Source organism: Peromyscus maniculatus, chromosome 14 (assembly GCF_049852395.1).
Source record: "Peromyscus maniculatus bairdii isolate BWxNUB_F1_BW_parent chromosome 14, HU_Pman_BW_mat_3.1, whole genome shotgun sequence".
Classification (NCBI taxonomy): Eukaryota; Metazoa; Chordata; class Mammalia; order Rodentia; family Cricetidae; genus Peromyscus; species Peromyscus maniculatus.
Genome location: NC_134865.1, coordinates 18,138,949 through 18,150,806, shown reverse-complemented (window position 1 = coordinate 18,150,806; position 11,858 = coordinate 18,138,949).

Here is an 11,858-nt window from a genome sequence, read left to right as displayed (position 1 = left end):
ACTAGGTGTAATTTTTACTTTAATGTCTTATATAGACCATCATTTCTTGAGAAGTCATCAAAACCACAAATGCAAATGGCCTGCATCTCTATAAATCCCCCTTTGAGTAAAGGGAATGGCAGTGTGCCAGCGGAGGTGAAATAGAAGGCATATTTTTTCCAAGAATCCCTGACTAGTCCTACATGTTAAGCATCTGCTTATCATATGGCCCTTACTGTATCGTGTTTGCTCAGTGCCTCCACACTTTAGCTCTTGAATTACCTTACTTGAGTTCAGTAAAGGCAAATGAGATGAATGAGACTGTAAATTGTAGTTTCCTTGTGTATGTGTGTCCCCATTGAAAGGTGTGGACTGTGTGGGCGGGCAGACGTGGATGGTTTGGACTCCGGCTCTGCTGGCTTCTGTATGACCTTGGATAACTTTCTTAATAATCACAATTCTCCTCTGTAAAGAACAGAGAAAACTTCTCAGGGATGTACTGGGTGTTACATAAGGTGTTACATATAAAAATGTTTGCTCGGATAACATGGCTTATGAAAGATGTGTACCTGTGTTATTTCCACCATTGCTTCATTTTCTACACATCCTCAGCATCCTGCACAACACAGGCAGCCTGAACACCTGGTCATCCTCAGGACCAGAGTCTCAGGGCAGCCCTTTGGATCGCTCCTAGACTATGGCAGCTGCATAGGCCAGCCTGCTCGCTACTTTGCAACACACACACACACACACACACACACACACACACACACACACACACACACACTTGCTATTCTGCTCACTTCTTAGTTTTCTGCAGCCTATGGACTTAACTCCTGGCTGAAGCACGCAAACCTTGTTCTTTCAGCTTTAGATTATTGACTTATTTTTCTTTAACCTTGCCATGTCCTTTCATAACTCCGTGGCCGTATAAATGTGTGTGTGTGTGTGTGTGTGTGTGTGTGTGTGTGTATTTCTCAGCCTAGAATACCCTTCCTCTCTTCACCAAGTGAATATTCCCTATTTCTTCTTTCAAGCTAAATCCCAAATGTTATCTCCTTTGTAGAGCATCTCTGGATAAAGCATCCCTGGGCTGCCTGGAGCTAAGTGGGTCATCCACTTTTACATCTTTCTAGCTTCTGCAGTTCTCTGTAATTCTATCACAGCAGCAGTATGTGCCCGTTGAACTACAAACATGCCCAGTAATGCAACTTTCTGAATTTGTGAGATTGAGTGAGGACTTAACGCCTGTTAATCTTGTCTTTTTGTTCATAAGATGAAGACAATGTTCATACCTACCTGACACGGTGGTTTCAAGCATTAGCTGAGATAATCTTTGTGTAGCACACAAGGCAATGCTCTAGCATGGTGGCCACAGGACCTCTCTGTCACTGAATAATTCCTCTGCAGTCTGTCATTGTGGGGCTGTCTGGAGTGTCCATCCCCAAGCCCAGGGCATAATAGATATTTAATTTACATTTGTTGGAAGGAAAGAAGAAAGCACATAAGCTTTCATCTTTATTAATGAAGGAAAAAAAATGTTAAACTAAGCCATATTTTTAGAAGTTTCATTAGTTGTCCTTTTAGTTAATACTTTTGGTTAATACTTAGATCTTCCATTTTATAACCACAGAATGGCCGTGTTGCCCAGACCCATCCTGCTCACAGGACCCTGAGACAGCTAGTGCTGGCTGCTTATACTTGAAGTTTAGTACTCAGTTTTTAAAACAAGCACTGTGTTTCATTGTGATGGCCTTCCCCAGCCACCCCCCCCTTTCTTTTTTTTTCTAAAAGTGGACTTTGATAGTGGGTACCAAGATTTGGGATCCAGTTCTAGAGCAGGTATCTGGGAGTCAATCTGGCCGAGTTTATGATGTAACACCCTAAACACCTTGATCATTTGGCTGATTATGTGTTATTTGCTGATTATGCGTTAGGTGCTCCAGAATTGTTTTAGTACTTTGTCTTTGTGTTTCTAGCTTAGAAGAGGTGAGAGAGAGAGAGAGAGAGAGAGAGAGAGAGAGAGAGAGAGAGAGAGAGAGAGAGAGCTAAATGTTAGTTGTATGCATGATGTGCCTACTGTTTCCTGTATTGTTTGACGTTTGGCATATGGGAGATGCCCAACGAATGTTATTTCATTTCTCATCCAAGTTTATTTATGACACTGTTTTATTCAGATTCCCTTGTTTACATACGTGTCTTTCCTTCTACAGTGCACACTCATAAGGAACAGGGAACTGTGTCACGCTCAGCCTTGGTTCCAGCGCCCAGTACATTGAGTGACACATAATGTATAATGTATGTTTATGGAAAGCAGTCAGGAAGAAAAGACAGGAGAGAAAGAGGACAAAGAATGGGAGGAAAGGAAGGAACTGAGAACTAGGCAAACATGAGTACACAGGACAAAAATTCCCACAGTTTACATGTTATTGTGTTTTAGTTACTTACACAAACATATTTAATCCTAACAGTGTTGAGTGAAGAGTACTTAAAATCCTTTTTGCTTTATGCCAGTGAACAAGCATTACTGACTAAAAATTGCTTGTCAAGAATTTAACAAAAGCAAGATAGGGCTGTACACTTGACGGTCTGTGTCATGTATGTCTACAACACGTGAGGTGCAACACAATGTTCAGGACTCTTAAGTGCTTAGAAAACTTGGCAGTCTGCAGTCACTTTGTCCTGGGACCTTGTCAGGCTGATATATCTCAGGTCAAATGCATGTGTCTTATGCTTTTTCACTGACGCACTTGACACACAGAACGAAATGATACAACCTGTGTCGTGTAAAGTCGCAGTGCAGTGCACACCAACCAGAGAAGCTGTGCTTTGGGCCTACACGATTTGGAGTTTGAAAATGTTGCATTTGATACCAAGAAAGGAGCAAAGAGGCTGGCGCTGAGGCAGTCCCAGCCCTCCCAAGGATATTCCACCCTTTCTCCCATGTGTGCTCACACACCCTGTGGGGTTTTGGTTTGTTTGTTTGGGTTTTTTTTTTTTGGTCTACCTGCTTGAAGTTATTCTTTTCTCTAGTTAACAGTTGATACTGGTTATGTGGTTATGTGTATTTAATTATTTTTAAAAGGTTTCAGCATAGAAAGTTTTAAGTAACATAAAAGCAAACGAAGTAACAAACTCTTCTTCACTGCCTCCTCACCTTTCCCTCCAACTCAGTCCCACTCCACGTGGTGCACATCTTCCAAGCCTTTGCCCACTTATTACACACACATATCACACACACTTATTACACACACAGGTATATGCACTTATTACACACACAGGTATATACCCAAGTGTGTGGACAGATGCTCGTCCATGTGAGGGGTCCCAGCTCTGTGTATTAGCAAGCAGCAAGCATTTTCTGCACTCATTCTTTGTCTTAGAAGTCTTTCCATTCAGTATATGGGAGTGAACCTCGTTCGTTTTACTAGTTGTGTAGTATTCCATGCATTGCTAACATGACTCACCGATTCCTCCTGCAGTAGGAAAAAGTCTGTTTTTCCCCTTTAATCAAGGCAAACAGTGAAGTGTGGTGCTCGATCCTGTGTTTTCGCCTCTCCACAAGGTGGGACCTCCACACTAAAGCGCAGAGCCATTCCGAGTGCCAACCAGAAGAGTCTATCTCAACACTTGGTGACAGTCCTTTGTTATTTTTCCCTCTTTTATATAAGGATGTGATTTGCTCTGCCTTGCATCTTTGAAACACAATGGGGTGCATTATAAAGAAACTTGAGGCCTGGAGGTGATGGTGCATGCCTTTAATCCCACCACTCGGGAGGCAGAGCCACACGGATCTCTGTGAGTTTGAGGCCAGCCTGGTCTACAGAACGAGATCCAGGACAGGCACCAAAACTACACAGAGAAACTCTGTCTTGAAAAACCAAAAAAAAAAAAAAAAAAAAAAAAAGAAAGAAAGAAAGAAAGAAACTTGAGTGTCTTAAACAGAAGGAGAACAAAGGAAAAATTGTGCCACTTCTGATAATTCAATCAAAAAGTTTAACTATATCTTCATTTGGGGGTTGTCCTCTCGAAGAGATCTGCTTTAAAGTCACGTTCAGTTTAAGTTTTAGCTGCATTCATCTCATATTACATTCAAGGAGAGTTTAACTAGTTAAATAAGTTCAACCAGCTAAATTTACTTCAAAACTGATTCCATAGCATAGATTTTAAGGCGCAAGTCAAAATAAGGCCACATGGACGAGACAGTAGCAATCAATCCCTGTCTAGTGAAGGCCCACAAAATGACAGGTTAAATTTAATACGCACTTTCTAATTTTTCTTTTCTTTTCTTTTCTTTTTTTTGGTGGGAAGGGCAGTCAGAGAACAAACATTATTTCCTCTGTATTTGAGAAGGGGAGAGATCCAAAAAAACTACCTTTTTAAGTGTTGAGAATGAAAGTTTTGGTATGCAACTGTACAGATCATGTTCTGAATTTAAAAGGTCATGGAGGATTTGGAGAATGGGAAAACATCCCAACTTCTTTTTTTTTTTTTTTTTTTTTTTTTTTGTTTTGTTTTTTGTTTTTTGTTTTTCGAGACAGGGTTTCTCTGTGCAGCTTTGCGCCTTTCCTGGAGCTCACTCGGTAGCCCAGGCTGGCCTCGAACTCACAGAGATCCGCCTGCCTCTGCCTCCCGAGTGCTGGGATTAAAGGCGTGCGCCACCAACGCCCGGCTAACATCCCAACTTCTTGAAGAGGAAGTTGCAGGTAATGTTCAGAGGGGTTGAGGATCCAAGGTAGTGGTATAGTTTTGGGAAACTGTTGGATAATGGGTCATGTGGAGTGGCCTCTTGGGTCTCTTCCTGTAGTCGCTCTCTCTGCCTGCCTTCCTGTACCTACTCCAGGCGCTGACCTTTTTTATAGCATCTATCATTAAAGACTGTGCTGTGGCTTCAGGTCCTTGGAGATCATAGACTCTCCTCTGGCCTGGAGCAATGAAACTGTGTTGATAACACATGTCGTCATAGGTCATCTGTCTTTCCAAATGATTCCCAGTGAGGTTTTGTTTTCTTCCTCTCGCCTTTAGAGAACTTGAGGGCTGTGGAGATGGCTTGGCTGTGAGGAACATTTAGTGCTTTTCTGGAGAACCCTTTGAGTTTGGTTCCCAGTGCTCATGTTGGGAGGCTCATAGCTGCCTGCAGCTCTAGCTCCAGGGTAAGCCGCTGCTTCTGATCTCTGTGGGAGCCTGCATCCACACGCAAGTGCCCCCACCCAGACACAGACACCGCACACATACCGGAAAAAGTAAGTCTATACAACTTGTGAAGAAAAGTATGGATAATAAAAACAGAACGAAATTTAATGAAGCCAAAACAAATGAAACCGCCCTCTGTGCACACCCTCTGACACATGTCTGTTCCGCAGACCTAGGACTCTTTTCCACACCAGATCTCCTCCCACGCCGCCCCTCCCTCACTGGACTGCGGTCTGCTATGGTAGCACTGTGATATGCTGTGTTTATTGCTCACATTCAACAATGGCTGACTGGCTCTGTCTTGATCTCAAAGCCAGCTTAATGAATTGGTTATCTTTATGACATACTATTTATTAATTATACTTGAACACATACGTGTTATATATGAAAATACGAAGTATTTATTAAATATAATATTAAGTATGTTTTTATCTAAAGAAGAAAACTTGCTTAGCAGTCCTTGCCTGCTCGAGTCTCCATTAAAACTGTGGTCATTTTTTTCCACATCCTAAGATGACTGCTTACATGTCTCATGCAGGCCCACTGGTGAAGGCTTGGCTGCCAGCCGTTGGCCCTCCTGAGAGGTGCTAGAACTTCTAGGGGCCCAGTGGAAGGAGATTAGATTTCAGGGGACATGGCCTTGAAGAAAATACCAAAAGTCGCTCCTTCCTGTCCTCCTTTCTCCACAGCCTGACCACCATAAAGGCGGACAGTTCTCCTCTGCCGTGTGCTCTGCCATGATGTACTCCTGTGCCGTTACAGACCCCAAACAACCATAGACTGAAACCTCTGAGAAATGAGCTAAATGAATCTCTCCTCCTTGCAACTTTAATAGCTCAGCTATTTTGTTACAGCAGCCAAAAGGGCTCTTACAAGGGGGAAACGATTCTTTCGGAAATGATGACTGCACGATTCTGTGGCTCTGTGTGACGTCACAGAATCATGACAGCACCTGTCATCTCTCACTTAATAATGTGCTGGATTCTCACTTAGGTCACAGGAGATGTTCCAGAAGTTTGTTACAGGGTTCTCTGATCAATTGGTCTGGGACAAACTGATGCATACAATTTTGTTTATTTTAGGGCATGTACTAGCTTCCCAAAATGTGTGTGTGTGTGTGTGTGTGTGTGTGTGTGTGTGTGTGTGTGTGTGTGTGTGTGAGAGAGAGAGAGAGAGAGAGAGAGAGAGAGAGAGAGAGAGAGAGAGAGAGAGAGAGCAGGGGAGGAAGATTGTGTTTAGGTTTGAGTGCCTCTTTTTGTTTGTTAGGATAAGCTTAAGAATAATAATGCCTGTATCAAGACTAAATATGCTATGAAAACTCTGAAACAGTGGCATTTAGAAAACATAGTTAAGTGTGTCTGATGATTAAACCCAAACAGGATTAGCAACAAATTTAGGGTTCAAGATTAGCATAGAAATTAATTTCTAAGCAAGCAGGTCATCTTGTTTCATTTAATTGTTTCCTATGTGATTATGTAAAGTTGAAATTAATGGCTGAACTTTTTCCTTTTCGCTTTAAAAACTAGTAGCGCTTCTCAGGGCCTGGTTTGTGTCTGTGTCTAGAGTCCCATTTGGCGTCCTCTTCATCATGCACTTCTAATCAAGGGCCTATTTATACCCTTTTGAGTTCCTGACTAGTTACTTCTGACCCTAATTATCTCATGCAGCACTTTGCAGTTTATATCTCAGCCATTTCCTACTCGGTATATTTTAGGAAGATCCTCCTCTGCTGACTTGGCCGAGCAATCCCGGGAAAGCATCTTGAAGAGGCTGCTCAGAAGCCTTGAATCTGCAAGGCTTGCTCAGGACATGGAGTTCATCTGCCGATCTGATCTGTGGAGTCACCTTCTGCCAATACATCAATCTCTTCCTGGCAGATGGACTGTGAGAGGCTGACCCCTCACAGGGGCTGACAATATGGTTCAGTCCTCATCCTTCATTCAGGGATGACGCGGATGAAGGGGAGGACAGGCCGGGTGACAGACATCTCAGTACCACGCTGGAGGCTTTCTAGGGTTAGGTCCCTGGCTGTTTTTCTCTTTCCCACTGCCGGTTAACCCCTGGAACTTCCTCCTGCTTATCTGCTATGACTTCTTACCTCCTTGTTCTAAGTGACATTTTTTTGGAGGTATATGTGATAGCATCTTACTAGATAGCTGAGGCTAGCCTCATATCTGATCGTACTGTCTCAGCCCTTTCTAGCAGTTCAGGTATCTGCCACCATGCTTCTTCAGTGTGATTTTTTTTTTTTTAAATCTGGGTGAAAACAAAACATATGATCATGTTTTAAACCTGAGTGAGCTATCCTGGACAGTCATTCTCTGGCTCCATATCAAAAGCTACTTTCCCTGGCACATTGGGTACTCATTTGCTATCAAAGCATCGGCTGGCTGAATTCTTAGAGAAGAAATCTTTGCTTTTCTAAATTCCTGCTTTAAAACAAAATGTGTTTCTACAGTTAAGATTTGCAATAATGGTATAGTTAGGAATAAAATATATTCCCACGGCCACCTAAAATACCCACTGGGCATTCAAAATAACTAAGAAGAGAGAGAGATGGTTGTATGGCATTTCAATATGTATTTGAGTATAAAGTCATCACAGTTTTGTACTTTAGAGATAAAACATGGCCAGAAAGGTAAAGTAGATGGTATCATAATTCTAGAAGAGAACATATCAAGTAGGTCTAGAGATACTGACTAAAATGTAATTGTATATTTTTATTGAGAATTAATATTTGGAAACAACACCTTTTAGTATTTTACTAGATCGTTTTAATCTCAAAAGTTTCCTGCAAATCCTCCTTACATAAGCAGTATTGGCTAAGCATTTTAAGGTAACATTTTAAAACATAGACAAGCCTGATACTATAGCATTATTATCTTAACCTTTTCTAATCAAGTAACGTAAAATAGACACAGTCTGAGTGTCAATAGTCATCAGTCATTAAAGAAGTAATTATTTTGGAGGAGAAAATTACCTCCAGTTGTTATTTCAATAACTTACTCATTATTATGATGGGAGTGTAAGCAGATTCTCTTTGCATGTTTTTTTAAAAATTTATTTATTTTACATCCCAGCTGCAGTTTCCCCTCTCTCCTCTCCTCTCAGTCCCATGCCCCATCCCTCTTCGTTCCCCCACCCCCACCCCCAAATCCACTCCTCCTCTGTTTCTGTTTAGGAAAGGGCAGGTCTCCCATTGGTATCAACAAAACATGGCATATCAAGATGCACTCAGACTAAGCACCTCTTCTTGTGTTAAGACTGGGCAAGGTGACCCAGTATGAGGAATAGGGTCCCAAAGGCCTATAAAAGAGTCAGAGTCTCACCAGAGGACCAAGCTACACAACTGTCACATATATGCAGAGGGCCAAGGTCAGTCCCATGCAGGCTCCCTGGTTGTCAGTTCAGTCTCTGTGAACCCAAGTTAGTTGATTCTGTGGGTTTTCTTGTGGTGTTCTTGACCCCTCTTGTTCCTACAATCCTGTCTCCCTTTCTTCTGCAGGATTCCCAGAACTCCGCCTAATGTTTGGCTGTGAGTCTGCATCTGTCTCCATCAGTTGATGGAGGAAGCCTCTCTGATGACAGTTGGGCTAGGCACTGATCTATGAGTATAGCAGAATATCGTTAGCCATCATTACATTGACATTTTCCCCCTCCGGTTGTGTTTGTTTCTATCCTAGGTCTCTGGGTCATCCAGCCTGTGTTCTTAGAAATCATTGCTAATGACAGAATGGTTCTGAACTCCATTTCTAACTTAATATGTAATCTTTTCAACAGACTCCAATGTTTCTAAAGTATCTCAGTTGTGAGTATTTCTGTTATTTCAGCCCAAGGACACGAAGACGCTGACTGACTAAGTTCAATATAAAGCATTAAGAGCAGGCATGCTGGGGCTGGAGAGAACGCTCAGCTGATAGAGAGCTTATCACGAGAGCATGAGGACCCGAGTTTGATCCTCAGCAACCACTTAAAGTCGGATGAGATGCTACAGGACAGCAGTCTCACTGCTGTGAAAGCAGAGACGCGAGGAGCTCTGGGATGCTCTGGTAAGCCAGCCTGGCTGAATTAGTGAGCTCCAGGTTCAGCGAGAGACACTGTGTCCAAAAATAAAGCAGAGAGTGGTTGAGGACAGCACCAAGTGTGGACGGCAAGCCCCGTCTCCTCCATTTGCCCATGAAAACACAGGCTACGGAAGGGGAGTTACCGCAGCATCAGAAAGGTCATCCCCACGTCACTTCTAACACAGCCAAAGGGGTCCGAGCCCTTTGCGGACTGATTTCACTAAAGAAATATAGGCCCTACATATATGTCTGCCAGCCACTATCTGGACATTAAATACAGAGAGTAACACAAGTACTGTTCCTTCAGTGCAGATAAATGTATTTGTAAAGACCCGCCTTTTTATTAACGTTTGATGAGCAGGGGTCTCGCTATGCAGAACAGCTTGCACGGGTTAGTCAGGCTAACTTGGCACCTTCTCTCCACCATCCCCCCACCTCTCAGATGTGCCACTGCTCGTGGGCACTCATTTATTTTCACAGGATAAGAAACCCAGGCTTTGTCACTGCCGTTATTTGTACTTGTCAAAAATTCTTAAAGTATTCTATGGAAACCAGTTGCGTTTTTTGAAGTGAACATGAAAATGTAGGGAACTATGGCACTGTTGATTAAAATATTGGATAATTCAAAATGTTACAAATATTGGAAAGGGATAATGATTTCACCTCATAAATTCACAGTATTATTGTTATTCACATTATGTATTCACATAATTAATTATAGGAGGAGAGACTGGTCGTGTGGATGCAAACAGGACTTGTCTCCGACAAGTCCCCCCAGGAAGCACGCATCTTGTTCTGTTGCTGTGTTTGCAGTGCACTGGCAGAACAGCCCTGGCCGCCATGCAGATTTTCTAAGCAGCAGCCAGCCTTGGGCTAGAGGCACGTGAAGACACACTGACTTCAGTGGAGAGCTTTCCCTTGACAGAGTGTCATAGGAGCATCACTTAGGCTTTCATCTTGATCCAGTCAGCAGCACACCTGACATTTTTATTTTAGTTAACATATAAAAAACATCTACGCATCAGTGGTGTGACACACGAGGTTTTGATAGATGTGCAGCCCTCTAATCAAGGTAATTTATCTCCTGAAATGCTTGTTGTTCCTTTGTGATGAGAACTGTGGTCAAATCCATCCTTTTAACGTGTGTGTGTGTGTGTGTGTGTGTGTGTGTGTGTGTGTGTGTATGTATGTATGTATATATATATACATACATACACACACACACACACATATATATATCACATCACATTATCATATCTGTAGCCACTATGCAACAGAATGCCAGATTCCTTTTCTCCTATATGAATATAACTCAACATTTGTTGACCAGTGTCTCCCTATCATTCCATCCACAGCCTCTGGTGACCACTATTCTGTTGTCAGATTCTCTGTGATCCACTTTTGGATCCTATGAATGACAGAGTTCCCACAGCAGTTGTCTTTCTGTGCCCAACTTTCAAATAACCATCTCCCATTCTATTCATGTTACTGAAATGAAATGGATTTCATCCTTGTAATGGCTGAATAGTATTCAACTGCCCATTTGCTTCCTATTCTCTCCTTCAGTTGATGGCTAGGTTGTTTCTATTTCTTGGCCATTGTGAGTGATGCTGCAATAAACATAAATATAAGGCTGTCTCCTCAACAGGTTTATTTCATTTCTTTTGGATTTACAACTAGCAGTGGTGTTGTGTATTATATGATAGTTATATTTTTAATTTTTAAAAGAACCTTCATACTGTTTTCCATATGGGTGCACCAATTCCATTTCCACCAGCAGTGTGTAAGGGCCCTCTTTTTCTACATCCTTGAAACACTTGTGACTTTTGCCTTTTGGAAGAGAGTCTTTTTTAACAGGCATAAGGTAGTGTCTCGTTGATACACATGCTCTAAAGTTCATATGTAACAACAAACACAAATTCCAAGTGACCAAAGTCATTTTGAGCAAAAAGAACAAAGCAGAAGTTGTGATCCTACCTAACTACAAACACATTACAAAGCTACAGTGATCAAAGTAGTATGGCATTGCATAAGAACAGATACCCATAGATCAAAGGAACAAAACAGAGTGGCCAGGAAGGGAACCTACAGGTCTGTAATGATCTGGCCTGCAGCAAAGATGCTACAGTCATGTATCGAAGAAAGGATAGTTTCCTACATAAATAGTACTGACCAAATTGGGTGTCCATGAGCAGAAGAATAAAGGTGGACATATCTCTCACCATAGTTAAAATAAAACAAAACAAAAAACTCAAAATGTATTAGAAACTTAACCGAAAGATTGGAAACTCATTTGAATTATATCAGACTAAAAATATTTTGAGGGGAAAAGAAAATAGTCAGCGGAGTGAAGGATGAGAGAAAATATTGGCCAACTCCAGAACGAGTAAGAAACGCAAACCCCACAACTGCACATAATCTATTTGGCAAATGGGCATGTGACCTAAACAGACTGTTTTCAAAAGATGTGCACCTTGTCAACAACTACGAAGAAGCTCAATGTCACTAGTCCCCCTGGCTTTTAAACACCCCCAGCGAAAGCTCACAGAACCCAGCAGTATCCTAAGATTCAGTATAGTCAGGACACCCCCCTTCCCTTCCCCGTTATGACAGTGCAAGCTC